Consider the following 16185-nt stretch of genomic DNA (forward strand, 5'->3'; position numbering starts at 1 on the left):
GTGGGCTTCCACCCTAATTTGTAAACACCCTAATACTACTAGGAGACCCGTGCATTGAGACCCACACATTGCTGTAGCACAAGATGATTGTACCTAGTTCTTGGAAGCAACGAACCTAGAAGCAACAACAAAACCCGTGTTCATTGCTAGTTCCTGTAACTTTTCCAAATTTTCTCAGAAGGTTCTTTAGAACTCAAAAATGGACGAGGGGTGGGAGCGTGTTGGGCAAGCCTTGTGGGGGGAGGTTGGAGAGCATGCCATGTGGCAAGCCCATTGTGCCACTGTTGCACTTTCTTACTTTTTTAAAACCTTGTTTTTGGAGCTTTGTGAAGGTGACGTGTAGAGAGGGAGCCCATCGAGTTTTAGAGAGGGAACAACATCAATTATACATAGATATATATTTAACTAGGGAATTTCTGTTAAATCTTTGGGTGAGCGCAATTGGCTTATTTCAGTGATGTTGGTATCACAAAAATATTGTAAATGGATGATCCTATGGAGTGCATCCTTCACTCCTAAGGAAGTTCACCTACACGAATATCTAGTCTGGATATATTTCCTAGCATCAACGAACTTCTCGTGTAGTACCTGTCCATGAGCTAGAAAAGATTGCTTCCCTATTTGGAAGGGTCTTTTATATACCTCTTATTTAGGCGAAGAAGTCATTGTCAAAACTATGTATTCTATGGGTTAAGAGGAAGCAACCTCCAGAAGTTTGGAGTTGATTTTGCCTAATGAATGGAATCTCTTTGCGGAAGTTTGATTTTGAGTTTTTCTTGATGCATGCTGTCTTTGTAAGTGGAACGGCCATTTTGCGAGAGTATCCTTCAAAGTTTGCTTTAGGTAGTGATTCGGCTACGAGCTCTTTTGAGGTGCTTGTTACTAATGAGAAAGATACCAAACGAAAGGCACTACCATACAAGTGCAAAATGCTAGCAAGAAGCCTTTGGGAGCTCAAGAGAAAAAGGAGAAGCCCCCCAAGAAGAAAGATGCAAACTCAGACATGCAAATTCAATCGAAGAAGGGTAGGAAAACTGATGTCATCATGAATAAAGCATAGGTTCCCTTCTCAGAGACCGACAAATAGCAGGGGTCAGACGATTCAAGGATTAGTAAGGAACTAGGTGCATGTAGGTCGTAGGCTGATGTGGCTTCCATGTAGAAGGTGTCTGCCAAATCATCTAGTACTAAAGGAGAATCACTTAGTTGCTAAGGGGAAGGCACGTAAGTACATCTTTCATTTATGTTTTTGCTCCACTTGTGGAGGAAATGGACCAAGAGATTGTGGATAATGATGAATAATTGCTCATTGACATATCTTGAGTTGGTCATGAGATGACATGGAACGTGCGAGGGGTATGCTCTAAGTGAAAATAGTTAACTGTCAAGGGAATGATTAGAAGATTTAAACCACATGTGTTTGCTATGTAGGAACTGAAGACTGGTGTGACGACAACGTAGTAGGTTGCCCTTTGACTTGCAAAGGCGGGATGGCTTTTTCCATTAGGCTTGATTTTGTGTTACATCTTTGTTCAATGATGAAGCCAAAGAGTCCTTGTTGGTTTAAGTTAAGTTTTAGGTTAGTTTCTATGTATTTTATGTTTATACTTCTAATATATCCATCCAAAGATCGATACTTTGGGAGAGGCTAAAAGAGAAACTCAAGGAAAGCATGTAGTTTGTTTGGGTCACTCGATTAGTGTTGCTACTTCAAAATATCAATCCCATGTTGGACTAGAGATGTTGATTCAGGAGCTAGAAGCATGGGATGACCTTGTTTGTGTGTGCTCCATGATAGACTGGACTGGTTTTGACATGCTAAAAATATGAAAACCTTTACTTGGAATGATAGATCATGCACATGAATCTTAGAGAGAGGCTTGACTAGATAGAATCTACTTCACATGGGTGGCTCAAGCTGTTCATGCAAACCGAGTGTGTCTATTTGGATCATTTTTCGCTTTGGCTAAATGTAGATCTTATTGGTACTTCAATGAAGGGACTGATTCCTCTTAAATTAGATACTTCCTTTTTGGGACAAAAAGATTTTGATAGTCATATGAAGGATGCATGGATCAACACCTCTTGTAAATATGATTGTCTATTTCGGAGGTGGGATGCTTTTGTTGTTGATACAGTCATGAGAGTTGTGATAAAGATTTTGGTCTCAAAAACTAAGAATGGTTGAAAATGTTGCTAGTTATTCTTTCTCTTTTTTTTAATAAAGAAATTCAAGACTCACCTGATGACCCATTGCTTGCTTTGATGCTTAAGTCAACAGAATTGTTTCTTAGATTGCAAGAACACAATGGGCTTGTTGTTGCCACGATATAGGCAGAGCTTAGATGGCTTAATGAAGGGTACTGGCTTTCGTCTCTTTTTCTTTGCTGCATTTTGGGAGAAGAGACTTCAAGAATTCATTTCAATGATTCTAAATGATGGTGGAAATCAATTTTTTGGGGACTATGACATTGCCAGAGTTTTCACTGACCATCTAGCGAGCATAGCAGGTTCTAAACCCATAATTCCTACCGATTATAATGCATGTATGAAGGCTTGGTGGAAAAATCTTCAAAGAAGCCACACAATTGCATCGGCCGTATTTTGAAGCTAAAATTAAGTATACAATCTTGACTAAGGCTAAGGGTAAAGCTCCAGGTACTAATGATTTCCCAATGGGATGTTTATGGTTCGAATATGACGGATCTTATTAATTGGTATTGACCAGAATCATTAAGTGTGTTCCTAGGAACCATAATAGGCTTAAACTTGGTCCTTAGAGGCCCCTATCAGTGTTGAATTTGAAAGTGCTCTCAGCAGAGATGACCGGAAGAGGGTGAGAGAGAGGGAGAGCCAAAAGAGAGTCACAAAAGTTTTGGTGGGTGCAGAACACCCTAATCTTCTATGTCATCCATTATATATGTGTGTGTTTTTGAGTATTGTACACAACCAGGGTAAGGCACATTGGCCTTTAACCTATCTTGACATCCATCTACACAAGCTCCATATTCTCTACTGCCAAAAGTCCAAGTATGCATGTAAGTATGGTCATCTTCACAACCAAAGAGAAAATCTCATCAAATTCCACACCCTTCTCTTGCTTGAACCCTTTAGACCAAATGGGCCTTATACTTAGGCACATCATCACCTGTGACCTTCATCTTGTAGACCCATTTACATGGCAATGCTTTCTTTCCATGTGGCAAAGAAACCAAGTTCCAAGTCTTATTTTTTATGAGTGAATTCTTCTCTGCTTGCATAGCATAGTCCCACTTGCATTGATCCTTGTGCATCATAGCCTCCTTGTAGCAAGAAGGCTCCCTCCAATCAGTAGGCATCACATAGTCTTCCCCTAGAACAAACTTAGGCAGTCTAGACACTCTAGATGATCTTCTCAAGGGCATTTCAGCTTGCTGTCCTACTTGCATATCATCCACATTTGGCCCATCATTTCCACCAATAGATGATCCATCATCTGCCCTTGATTGTGTACCTGTGGGAGTACCTGGGGGTACCATTTCCTACACATTTGGTGCATGGACAGCTTGTTGTCTATTAACATATGCATGTGGATTCACATCCTAAAAAGTGATTCTCCTTATTTCCACATCCCTCATGGGTGGCTTATGCATCTTCTTCTCATTGAAGACCACATCATGGCTTCATATGATCTTCTTTGCTTCTGGATCCCAGAGACAATAGCCAATCTCTCCACTTTCACCATAACCCATAAAGATGCATTTCCTATACTTAGGATTTAGCTTCTTCTGAAGCTCTTTTGGCACATGTGCATATTCCTCACACCCAAGTATACACAAATGAGTGTAAGAGGGCTTCTTGCCTTTTCAAGAATACCACCATCCAAACTCTTACTAGGTGATCAACCTTTCCTGAATGGTGCGGTTCATTTATTCTGCAACTGGATTTTGCTATGGAGTATGAGGGGACGTGAGGTCCCTCTTGATCCCATGTGTATCATAGAAATGCTAAAAGTCATGAGCGAGATCCTCTCCACCATTGTGAGTCCATAGGCATTTAAGGGTTCTACCTGACTGATTTTCAACCAAAGCCAGCCATTTCTAAAATACCTAGAACACATCGCTCTTTCGAGCTATAGCATAAGCCCACACTTTCCTAGTTGCATCATCAATGAATGTCACATAGTATTCAACCCCGCCTAATGACCATGTAGGCATGGGACCACATACGTCTGAATGCTCCAAATCAAAGCCTTTCAAGCTCTTTCTTTCCCCTTCTTTTATGGGATAATTTAGTCTAATTCCCATAGAGACAATGCTCACAAAATTCAAAATAAAAAAAACTCAAATGCAATACATAACCGAAACAACATAAGAGTTTCATTCCATTTTGGCACATGTGCCCTAACTAGCAATGCCACAAAGTACTTGGCTGCTTGGTTATTGCAACAACATGATCAGACACTCCTGATACATGTAAGGGATACAATGTCCTACACTTGGCACCCCTTGCCAAAACCATGGAGCCCTTTTGAATTTACCAACGCTGAAAGCCAAAAGTGTTCTGAAAACTGGCACCATCCAGCTGACCTGCTGAAACGAGACTCTTGGTCAGCTTAGGCACATGTCTCACATTTTTTAAACCAAATGCAGACCCATTTGCAAAAGAAAACTTTGTCACTTGCTCCCACTATGCCACATGCATAGTTATTTTCAAGATGCACACAACCAGTCTTTCCACCACTATCATAAGTGGAGAACCATTCCCTATGGGGAGTAACACGGAATGAAGCCCCAGAATCCAAAATCCAATCCTGGAAATATGCATCATCTAAAGTGGTAAGCAACTTTGTAGGTAGACTAGACATGAAGAGAATGTCATTGCCACTATTATCAATGATGACTACATTAATCTCCTCTATCTTCACCTTTCCTTTGTCCTCCCATGATTTCTCTTCCTGCTTATGTGCAGTCCAATTTGCATTCTTTTTCTTATCCTTTTGCTCCCTTTTTAGCTTGTAGCGGCCCTTCTTGCCACAGTGGTAACACTCAATGTTCTGAGCCCTGGATTTGCTATGAGACTTCACTCTCTCTTGGGACTTCCCCTTGAACTATGATCTACTCCTTTGCACATTTAAGGCTGCATCCACTTGTCGCTATCCATAGACTTCCATCTAATCTCCTCGGTCACCAACAAGCTACCCACAACATCATCAAACTTTAGTACTCCTGCAGGTGCAGAGTTACTGACAGCTATACGAAAGGTATCCAATGAGGATGGCAATGAACTTAAGAGGTAGATTGCCTTAGTCTCCACATCAAAATTCAGCTTCTAATCTTGAAGCTGGTTGCAAATAATATTGAATTCATTCAAGTGAGAAGCAATGGAGACCCCTTCCTTCATTTGCAGCTCAAACAACCTCTTCATGAGGTAAACTTTATTAGAGGTAGTTTCCTTCTCATAAGTGGCACATAATTTCTTCCATAAATCTTTCATAGTCTGCTCATTTACTACTATGAAATAAACTGACTATGCAAGATGAAGTATAATAATAAACTTTGCTAATGCATCCAACTCATTCCAATCATCCTCAGACATAGCTACAAGCTTAGCTGCAATCCCTTCCAAGGGTTTAATCTACTTCTTTTGAATAAGAACATCCCTTATCTGTTCTTTCCACAGAGAAAAGTTTGTCCCATTAAACTTTTTAATGCTGAAAAACTCCTTTTCAGACATGGAAGAGGATGCCATGATGCAAATAAAGAAAAATCCCAAATGCTAGTGTCTACAAACCAAATACTAGGTGCACCCAAATATATATGCCCCAAAGGAGATAATGTCACCAACACTCCAAGCTCAAAGCATCAAAATGCAACTAGTTCATGTGCATATACTAGGCATCCATATGAGCAAATCTGGCCCAAAAGAAAATGCTAATTGCAATGGCAAAACAATGGCAATCCCAATGCCAGTAAGTGCCAAAATGCCTCAAGCATAAAGTTGTCCATGAGCATATTGCATCAACAAAATCATCCAAGAGATCATAGCACAACCTGTGCATCCACTACTGTCCGTTAGTATAAAATAGCATCCGTGTGCTAAATGTCCATCAATATAGCATCCCACAAGGAAATCTAGGCCTATCAGTGCATCCAACAAGGATTGCAATGCATCCAAATCGCCAATAAAACATCCACTATAACCCAATGCAAACCACAAATGAGCGCAAATGGCTCAAACTGCAAAACAAGAGTGATCTACAAAGAGTACACCCAAAATCACAGCCTCAAGGGGTCCAACGCTACAAAATAAATCATGAAATGCCTCAAAACATGAATGTTAGTGCATATCCTGACTCAGTGATACAATCTGCACATTTCTCGGTGAGGGATTACAAGCCAGTCAACCCTTGTAGTTGACTTGAAATTAAACCTTTGAATGGTTTTTTGACATAGAGAAAAAAGGAGATTATTCACGTCTCAAAGGAGATAGAGCTTCTCCAAACCTCCATGGGATCACGCAAGAACTGATAGGTAGGGGTTTTCGTGCCTTTGGAATGCAGTGGAATAGATGATTTTGGAAATTGTGGTCCCAATCACTGAGTCCAACACACAGACCAAAAAATATTTTATCAAATAGATATGTTTGTAAACACCATCAAAATGCAAATGATGAGCAACACAGAAGTTTTAAGACCTCTTAAGTCCATTGGAATTGACAGATCTGTGAAGGGTTGCTTCAAACATGAGTTCCAACACTGGCAGAAAAACATTGAAGCAAAGACAGCCCCTCATCCCATTGAATTATTATGATCTTGGCTCTGATGCCATCTAATTGCTTGTCATGGCTAGACGATGATGTAAATGACCGCCTAGGCTAGGCTAGGCTACCAGCAAGGTGGGTTCATGTGCCACCGCTCCTTCCCCCTCATCCTATTGAATTATCATGATCTTGGCTCCGATGACCAAGAAATTCTAGCATGGCAACCATCTAATCGCACGTCATGGCTAGATGATGATGTAGAGGACTGCCTATGCTAGGCTGGGCTACCAACAAAATCCAGCAGGTGGATTGTGTGCTCTTAGCAATAGTAATAGGCACCTAGAGTCGCACAATTGACACAAGAAATGAAGGGGAAAAGAATGGGAGGGCAGCAAGTCTAGTTATATAAAGGCCTTAAGGGTAGAGAAACAATTCATTGCAACCAAGAAAATTTCTCTCCTATCCCCTTCCACGCTCTCTCGAAGTCCCCTTCTACCCCTATGATGAATCTTCTGCTACAACCTCGATGCCCCTTCATAATGCTACCCAAGTCATGGGATCCATTGTTTGCCTTAGCTCTCCATCCTGCAACACTCCACTAGCCATTGCCATGACCAAGGGAGTTCCAGGATGGGGAGCCAAGGGTCGTCGTTGTTCCATCAGGCAGTGGCAGAGAACTCAACTTGGTGATGAGACTCTCATAATTGAGCACAACATTCGGCAAGGAGAACTCAACTTGGTGATAAGCTGTAACACACTGAGAGCATGCGCCAGTGTGCTGGAGCTCACCACCAGATTGAGTTCCCTATCCATAGTCGAATGTTGTGCTCGATTGAGGTTACTGCAGCCAAGTTGAGTTCCCTCTTCTTATGCCTTGAAAGAAGTTGCTATGAAGAAAGCAATTCCTTGAAAGACTTGAAAGAAAAACTCATGACCAACCATGTTGCAAGATGGGGAGCCAAGGGAAATGGGTCGTCGTTCTGTCCGGCACTGGGAGAGAGCTTAACTTGAAGATGAGACTCTCATAGTTGCGCACAAGCTTTGACAATGGGGAAGGAACTCAACTTGGTGATCAGCTCTAACACACTGAGAGCATGTGTCAGTGTGCTGGATCTCACCACCATATTGAGTTCCATGTCCGCTGTCGAATGTTGTGCTCGATTGAGCTCACCTCCAAGATGAGTTCCCTCTTCCAGTGCCTTGAAAGAAGTTGCTATGAAAAAGGTTATTTCAATTACGAGGTGCTTGTATTGTCCCCTGCATATGAGGAGTTCTGAGTCAAGATTGTAAGAAATTCCTACCTACGATAGCACTATAAGGTGCTCGTATTGTCCCCTGCATATAAGGCACCAGGTCAAAAGTGCAAGTGCTAACAAGGGCAAAAAGTGACACCCAGTCCTGCCACAATGGTGGTGTTGACAAGTGCTAAAAGTGTTTAAAGAAGTGTCACAAAGACAAAGTCTTAGTATGTAAACTATTTTGTTAAATGTTTGCTTCGGATGTAATTTATTTTGTTTCAATTTCGATGTAATACTATTATCGCAAAAACTATCGGATGCAATTTCTCTCCATGCCAACATCATTGCTTGAACCAGCACGATGGTCAGTGCACCAAAAGATTGTGTTGTGCAGTGATAGATGGCGAAGATGTGCAATGACAGGTGGCAACAAGGAAAACATTTTGTGCTGTAGTCAGGCCAAGTGGTTGTGCTCGAACCATCACGGTGGTCAACACATCAAAAGATTGTATTGCATAGTGGCAGATGGCGAAGCTGCGTAAGCAAACATGGCAAGGCAAAGGCTGTGTGATGTAGTTAGGCTAGAGGCAAAGCAACAATCTCTGTGCTCATGAGCAAATGCATATAGTGCTATGTGTCTAGCTCTGTGCTATTGACCATGATAAGATTGTGTCTCATTATTACGCCAGTGGGCCAATCATGATGCCGAAAAAGATTATTCTAGTGAGAGTGAAGGTCCGCATAAAATTCAAAATCCCACCCACCAATGCGTTGCATCGTGGTCGCAAAATGGCCTCGAAAATAGCTCGGTGATTGGCTACACCCAAGTAAGCATTGACCCATGCATTATAGAAAAACATACTAGATTTTGTTAAGGAGGCACGAGTCCTTCTCGAGAACATTATCTCCCTAATGTTTGAATGAAAAGCTTAAAATGTTTTGGTGAGACTCTCCAAGGGCTGGGTTTTGACTTTAGTGGAAGGAAAAATATCTACATAAGAAGTAAAGAAAGATGTCAATGAGCCCATCTCTCTCTTTGTCTCTCTCTCTCTCTCTCTCTCTCTCTCACACACACACACACACACACATTCCCTCTCTCTTTCCCTCACCATGTCCCTTCTCCCCCCCCCCCCCTCTCTCTCTCTCTCTCTCTCTCTCTCCACTTGTCTACTCTCTCTTTGTCTCAACCCACATGTCTACTCTCTCCACAACAACCTTTATCAACACAAATTCACATGCATAGAATGGACAAATAAAGTGCCATCATGCAAAAAGAGACCATGCAAATGAGAGATACAATTTGAAGGAAAGCAAGCTTGATTTGCAAGGTCCAAGTTCATGTCTCAAACCTAACAATTATGCGACCCTTCCAATGCTTCTATTTCTTTGCTCTCTCCTTCCTTGAAACCTTGAATAGACCTATTGAAGATGGTTGCATTGTGACCCAGGACATTAGCCTAAACTCTTGAGGAATCCAAACATCACTATCATCCTCCAAAATGTGACCCATACAAGATTGAATTGATAGATTTGGTCTAGGGGAAGGAGAGTGCTTCACCATTGTAGAAGGAATGGGAGCAAGCAAAGAGAGAGAGGTTGGAATGAGAAAGCGGTTGAGGGGAGGAGGCTGAGAGGAGGTTGAGGGAGGAAGAGGTTGAGAGAAGCTTGAAGAGGGAGGAAGAGGTTGAGAGGTTGAAAGAAGGTAGAGGCTGAGAAGAAAGTCATGAGTTCATGGGGATAGTATGGGGGGAATCTTGGGAGGTATTTAGGGGGGTTGTAATTCACCAAGGCTATGGGCCATGTTGACCAAGACGTCGAGCATAACCCAAAACGTGGGTTCATGCTGTCCTTTGCAAGCCCAAAATGTAAGTTGTGTGTCAGTCCACTGACATGTTGTCTATGTGCTTTCAAGCAGTATAATCTAGAAGAATCCTCAAAGTGTCATCAGTGGACCACTGTATAGCATGCCATGTCATCAACTCTACTATGGACTTGCATTTGAACATGTGTTGTACCCTAGCGATGATGGGAAAGCCATTTTATATCTCATATTCAAAGTTTGTACCACACTCTTTTGAAGGGAATCTTTTTAATAAGACTTGGTTTCAGAGCTTTAGGAAAATTTGCATGTTTCTACCTCATATGATGTGTTGTAATGCTTACCTTGTAATAAAACACATATAATGGTGGGGCACAATGGGGATGAAACAAGCCCTATTTTGCCCCACAAAAAAAAAAAAGTTCTATTAAGCATCAGTATATAGCGAAGGTTTACCCGTGTCAAAATATGGTTTTGCCAGTGTTGGTATATACCGATGGTGACATTGTTTGATCTTTACTAATGGTATACCAACCCTTACACCGATGCTTTTCCTTGTGGGGGAAAACATACTAGTGTAATTTCCATTTGTACTTGCATTAAAAAAACACCAATACCTTGTAGTGCTAGTTAATTTTAATAGGTTAGTCTAGGTAAGATTGTGTATAATATATATCTACAACTTCTCACCCACTTGTAAGGTCTCTATGTTTAAAGTTCTTACATTACCTTTGTACAACAAATTGAAGACATGGAAGCTTCCTCTTTTAGATGTGCAAATTTCTTCTTTATATCATGGATTTGCTACTCTTATGTTTCCATTTGGCTCAAGAAGGCAATAGATAAGTTGATGATGCGTCAATCCTAGAGATCAACTGCCCCACAACTTCACTGCCATGTTGAATGCTTTGAGCTTGTTGTGAGCAGTACTGTAAATGCTCCACCATTTTCTACCATAGGTCCTTCACACCTCGGGAGCAGTGGCAGACTCAACAACGAGGCATGGGTGGTAAGTATATATTTAATATCTTCTACTGAATTTCTAATATGTTCATTGTTCAAATGTATTATCATTCATATCTAAGTAATTGAATTTGGATCCACATGAATCTGTGATTGGGAGGCCTCTAGACAATGATGTGTCCTTTCCCCTGAGGCACAATAGAGAGCATCCTTAGGTCTTCATCATTTCTCCATAGTTGTGGGAGAGAGCTATCCACATCAACAAGAAACTCAGAAATATATACAAGTGACTCTTATACTAACCAACTCTCAGCCATCTACCTTCGGGTCTTGCATTTTGTCTCACAAAACCCTTCAAGGTCTTCATGAAGCGCTCTAGGAAGAACAACCATCGTGCATGTATAGTACCACATATAGCAATCTCATTTACCAAATGCACTATGAGATGTAGTTGGCTTGTAAGAATAGAACATGGAAATGTCTCCTCCACTAAACAAACCACCTCCATTGACATAACAAGAGCATTCTTAAGAGTGGTGGGATCTATTTTTTTTGGGGATGGGGATGATTTAGATGATGTTGACGTGCCAGAGGGTGATGGTACGATTTACTATGACATCACTTAGACAGGAGGCATTTTGATGGATGCACGGGGGAAGGACATCATGGCCTTCATGCACTCTATAATTGCTAACAACTACAGAGATTGCTTTATTCACTACAAAGACCATAAAAAAAAGTTGGCTGATGAGACCCTCCCTACTGTTCGCTCTAGGTATCCCAATCCCCCCAATGTTCAGTTCACAGATAAATGGGCCAAGTCAAAGATTGTTATGATACTTGGCAATAAAAGATCTTCCCTTAAGAGATAGGTATTAGCCGAGATTGCCAGGCTCGAGGGAGGTCAACCGCCAAGCCAACCCCACACCGCTCACAAGCGTGAGTGGAAGAAAGCAATGAAGGCAGCGAAGGCGGACCCCAGTCTGCAGCACGTGGAGGCACGAAGGATCTAGATGGAGCAATATGGAAGCGTGCATTTTAGAGAAATGTAAGTATCGATCTCAAATTATATTGCTTATGTAGTTTATTAGGAGGTGGTTTCTTTGTACTAACCCCTCCGCAAATTGTGTCATCTTGCAGCTTGATATCGTGGATAGGTACCTTACTTCTGTCGAGACAGCCCACCACCGCCACCATCGCAGAGGAGATACATGGAGACACTTTTATGATGATGGATTGATTACTGAGGAGCAGTATATCTGGGCTACTAGAGTGCCCCCCAGGTATTTGAAAGCAATTAAATAATGTCAATATTGTAGTAAAGATTTGATTTTTCATACATTGATACATGTTGTTCCTCATTTATAGGACCTTGCGGCTGATCAGGAGGGACAAGATGAGGAAGAAGGGAGCGAAGAAGGGGACGAAGAAAGAGGCGAAGAAGAGAGCGAGGACGCAGAGAACTTAGATTAGTCGTAGAAGTAGTGCTACTATTTTTTGTACTTGAAGCCACTGGCTTGGCTTCGTGCCTCTCTTGTATATACACTCCTCTTATTTTTTGTACTTGAAGCCATAGGACATGGCTTGGCTTCGTGCTATATGTACATACAAGCACTTTTTGAGCTATGAATTAATATACACTCATTTTATTTTTTGGCTTTCAATTTCATTGTTCAACGTTCTATCAATTAATGCTTTGTGAACTAAACGTTTTGGAGTTGTTATGTTCTATTAGAAATTGTAATCGTCGGCTATAGACGTGCTTGCAATCGTGCTAATTAAAATGCGGTTGGTTGTAAGAATTGAATTGCACAATATGGAAATAGGATTCTTGTAACTACATAGCATACACAACATTCTGTTCAACTACACAAAATTTTGCTTTTATTTACAAAAAAAAAAAGAGCGTCTATAAACGCGTTTATGTACGCATCTCTATTTTTTTTAAATTTCTAGTAGGACGTCTATTTGCGCGTCTATAGACACGTTTATTTACGCGTCTGTCTATTTTTTAAAAATTTCTAATAGGCCATCTATTTGCGCGTCTGTCTGTTATATGGACGCACCTTTAGATACGGGTCTGTAGATGCGTTAATAGACACGTCCGTAAGTTTTTTTTAAAATTAAGGAAACGCGTCTATATGCGTGTCTGTGGATGCTTTGTCTTATTATGATGGGGCATTGAGCATATCTAACAGTATCTTGGCATATATGGCTCTATTCTTTTATTACATACACACACACATGTATATGTACATATATAATCTCTCTCTCTCTCTCTCTCTCTCTCTCAACCCTAAACCCTCTCCCCTCCCATCTCTTAGTGGGTTTTCGCCTTCTCTGCATTAAGTGAAACACAAATTGCATACAAAGATGAAAAGCCCATCTACCTAAAATTAAAAATTCACAATCTATACATCCCACCTTGAGACCCAATGGAGCGGGTGTCTAGCCCGTCGTAGATGGGTCATGCTACTCGTAAGAGCAAGGTGGGTCAATGGAGCTAAAACAATGAGGGAGTGCAAGTGGCGTAACTCCCCATTTTGGCTGGGGAGATGAATTTGGGCTTTGAAAATAGTAAGACTCTTTTATGCATTTTAGAGTCAAACGATAATCCTATCTTTGGGATATTAAATTGCAAGGAAGGACTAAACGAATTGTATTAAAAGTTCAACCGAGGAGAAAGAAATTTATTGTGGCAATTTTGCAATAGAAGTTGCTGAAAGCCTTTTACGTGCACGATACCTTTTGCAAGATCAAACTAGCACAACAATTAGTCTATGTCGGCCTCGAAATCTCCGACAAATCTACGCGAAAGAATTGGTACCTTGCCTTTTCCGTTCTTTCCGATCTGCCCTTCTGCTTAATCTTGTGAACAGATTACAGTATCGGCGGTGGTGCCGAACACCTTCAAAGCCGGAGGAATTGGCATCAGTTTGCTTTTGTTCGGGTGGTGGTTACAGATCTGCACTTTGCTACTCTTTAAGTACATCTGCTACAGCGTGCAATACTGCACCTAAAATTCCTCATGACATCTCAATCTGCAGTCGATTGAAAGTACCCATATCTCCAGCAAATCCAGCCTGAAGACTTGGGCGGCTTGGCTTTTGCTGGTAACCCTTCCATTTGCGTTTTTCCTTCCCGCTGCAAAGAGGAATCCGGCACGCAAAACTCGCCATCGGAAACGTGCGGAAAAAGAGCTTGTCGATGCTCCGGAAACGTGCATAAGCCACCGTTCTGTACCCATCATGACCCGACGCCAAAAGATGTATTGATATTTGCATTAGGCAAGAACTACACAGCAAATCCTTGATGCTGGACTGAAATGTGGAAATTATGCAATCTTTGGAGCGTTTCCTTGTGTATGAATAGAAGACATCCTGCAGGACATTGCACGTGCAGATCTAATTCCACTTTATTATAATCTTTCATTGACAGAATGTGGGTCTCTTCTCTTGATTTCTCGCGCACATCAAAGGTCAAGATCTGCATAGCGGGAGGGAAGGCGACGCGGAGCATATTATGCTACATTCAGGCATTGATCATTACTCCGAGACTGTTCAGGCTGAACGATAAGCTTTGCTCAATGCTAAGCTTGTTGAGGTGGATCAGATATATTGATAATGCAGATTTGACGAGGCAGGTGAATGATTAGAGGCGGCATCTTGATTCTTGGGTGTGGCTGCTGGCAAGGAATGTGATGGCAAGCTGAATATGTGGACCTGCTGCAATGGGCGCTACCATGATCAAAACGAGTGGGTTCCTGGTTAAAGGGGCTCTTGCGTGAAATCATGGCCACAAAACTCACCCTACGACAAATTACAAATGCGAACCTCAGGTGTAAACATCTTGGGACTTGTTGGCGATGGCAACGATGATCACGGGTAATAAGCGACAAAAAACGGACAGGTTCTGTCGCGATTTCATGTGGGAATTGATGACCGAAAGATTGGGCAGGAGACGAGCTGCTGCTGCACAGGGACAAAAATTGACGAAAAAATCATTGTCATTGGGTGTTTTCTTTTTCATTTATAAACGCGCTCGAAAAAAATTTGTCAAATGAAAAAGGGAAATGGGGAAAAATTGTCATTTTTATATATACACCTAGGAATTTTGGGCCAATGACAAACCGAGGATCAATATTGATTTGACGAGCATATAAATCTCCTTAAAAGAATGTGCAGTAAGAAGACACTAGTAGCAGTAGAAGTAGATAGGAGGTAATACCAGAAAACGTTCGGAAGAAATCTGTATATTGTATGTACAAGGAGACTGAAAGGTCACGCAGTGGACAGGAAGCTGGCGGCATCATGCAGGCTGTTGTTATCAGCAGGAGCCTGAGGGTCTACGACTTTCTTCGGAGGTGCCGTCCAAAAGGAGAGGAGGCTGTTCAGTGGTAGGTACCCTACGGCTGGGGGCACCGTATATATTGTTCATATACCATGTGCGCTGGGAAAGGAGCGCGAGCGAAGGAATCAAAGGCCGTAAACTCATACAAGCAGGAGATAGATATCGTAGAGAGGGCCAGATGAAAGGGATATGGTGATGGGTGATGGATCTGAATCATCTGATGATGCGTGCAAGCAAGAAAAGCAGTGCAGAGACTGCAGAATGATCAGGCGTGAGGACTGTGAGGGGTGAGGACTAATAACAAGAAGGGGATGAATAATGGTGAGATGTACGAAGGGGTGTCTCGTCAACTATATAATGATAGGTTTTACCGTATACAGGATGTTTGCCAAAGCGACAAGCATTTGAATAAAGAGTCTGTAGAGGCATTATTGCATTGAAGGACTAGCAGTTCTACATGAACAATATTCAACATTCTTACTTCTAAGTTGTGTCCAGAGTTACTCCACTCAGCAGCAGTGGCCTGCCTGCTCTCTGTCAAGTCTAGAGTCCACTCTTCTCTGAGCAATCTCTCTCGCTCTCTCTCTCTCTCTCTCTCTCTCTCTCTCTCAAAATCTTACCTCATCGAAAATTCTTCCTTCATCCTAAACCCTTACGCCACATTCTGTGGGGACCTCTCAGGTTTCAAATATTCAAAAATTTCAAATTAAACGGCTTAAGCCTGCAGGATTTCAATAAAAACTTTTAAATTTGTGAACTTGAAAGGTTCTGTATTTTTTAGGAAAAATTGTTTCTTGGAGCCTCCAATGCTAGTTAGTTCATATATGAGGGAAGACTCACCGGTAGCAGCTTTGAGTTGAGGGAGGAGCTGTTTCCACGCAGGGGTGAATGCGACACCCCTACCCCTCCTCAACGCCACCAGTGACGGTGGGTTGCGCAACAGCCACTTGCCTGTGTTGTTCCCGTGTGTAGAATGGAGATAGAGGTAGAAGAGCAAGCGCAATGAATCAACACAGAGACAGAGACAGAAGACGTTTGCATGGAGGGAAGGGTGAGAGTTGATTGGTGGATGCC

Source organism: Dipteris shenzhenensis, chromosome 7 (genome assembly GCF_047967505.1).
Source record: "Dipteris shenzhenensis isolate YYH24624 ecotype China chromosome 7, Dip_SZ_1.0, whole genome shotgun sequence".
In the NCBI taxonomy this organism is placed as follows: Eukaryota; Viridiplantae; Streptophyta; class Polypodiopsida; order Gleicheniales; family Dipteridaceae; genus Dipteris; species Dipteris shenzhenensis.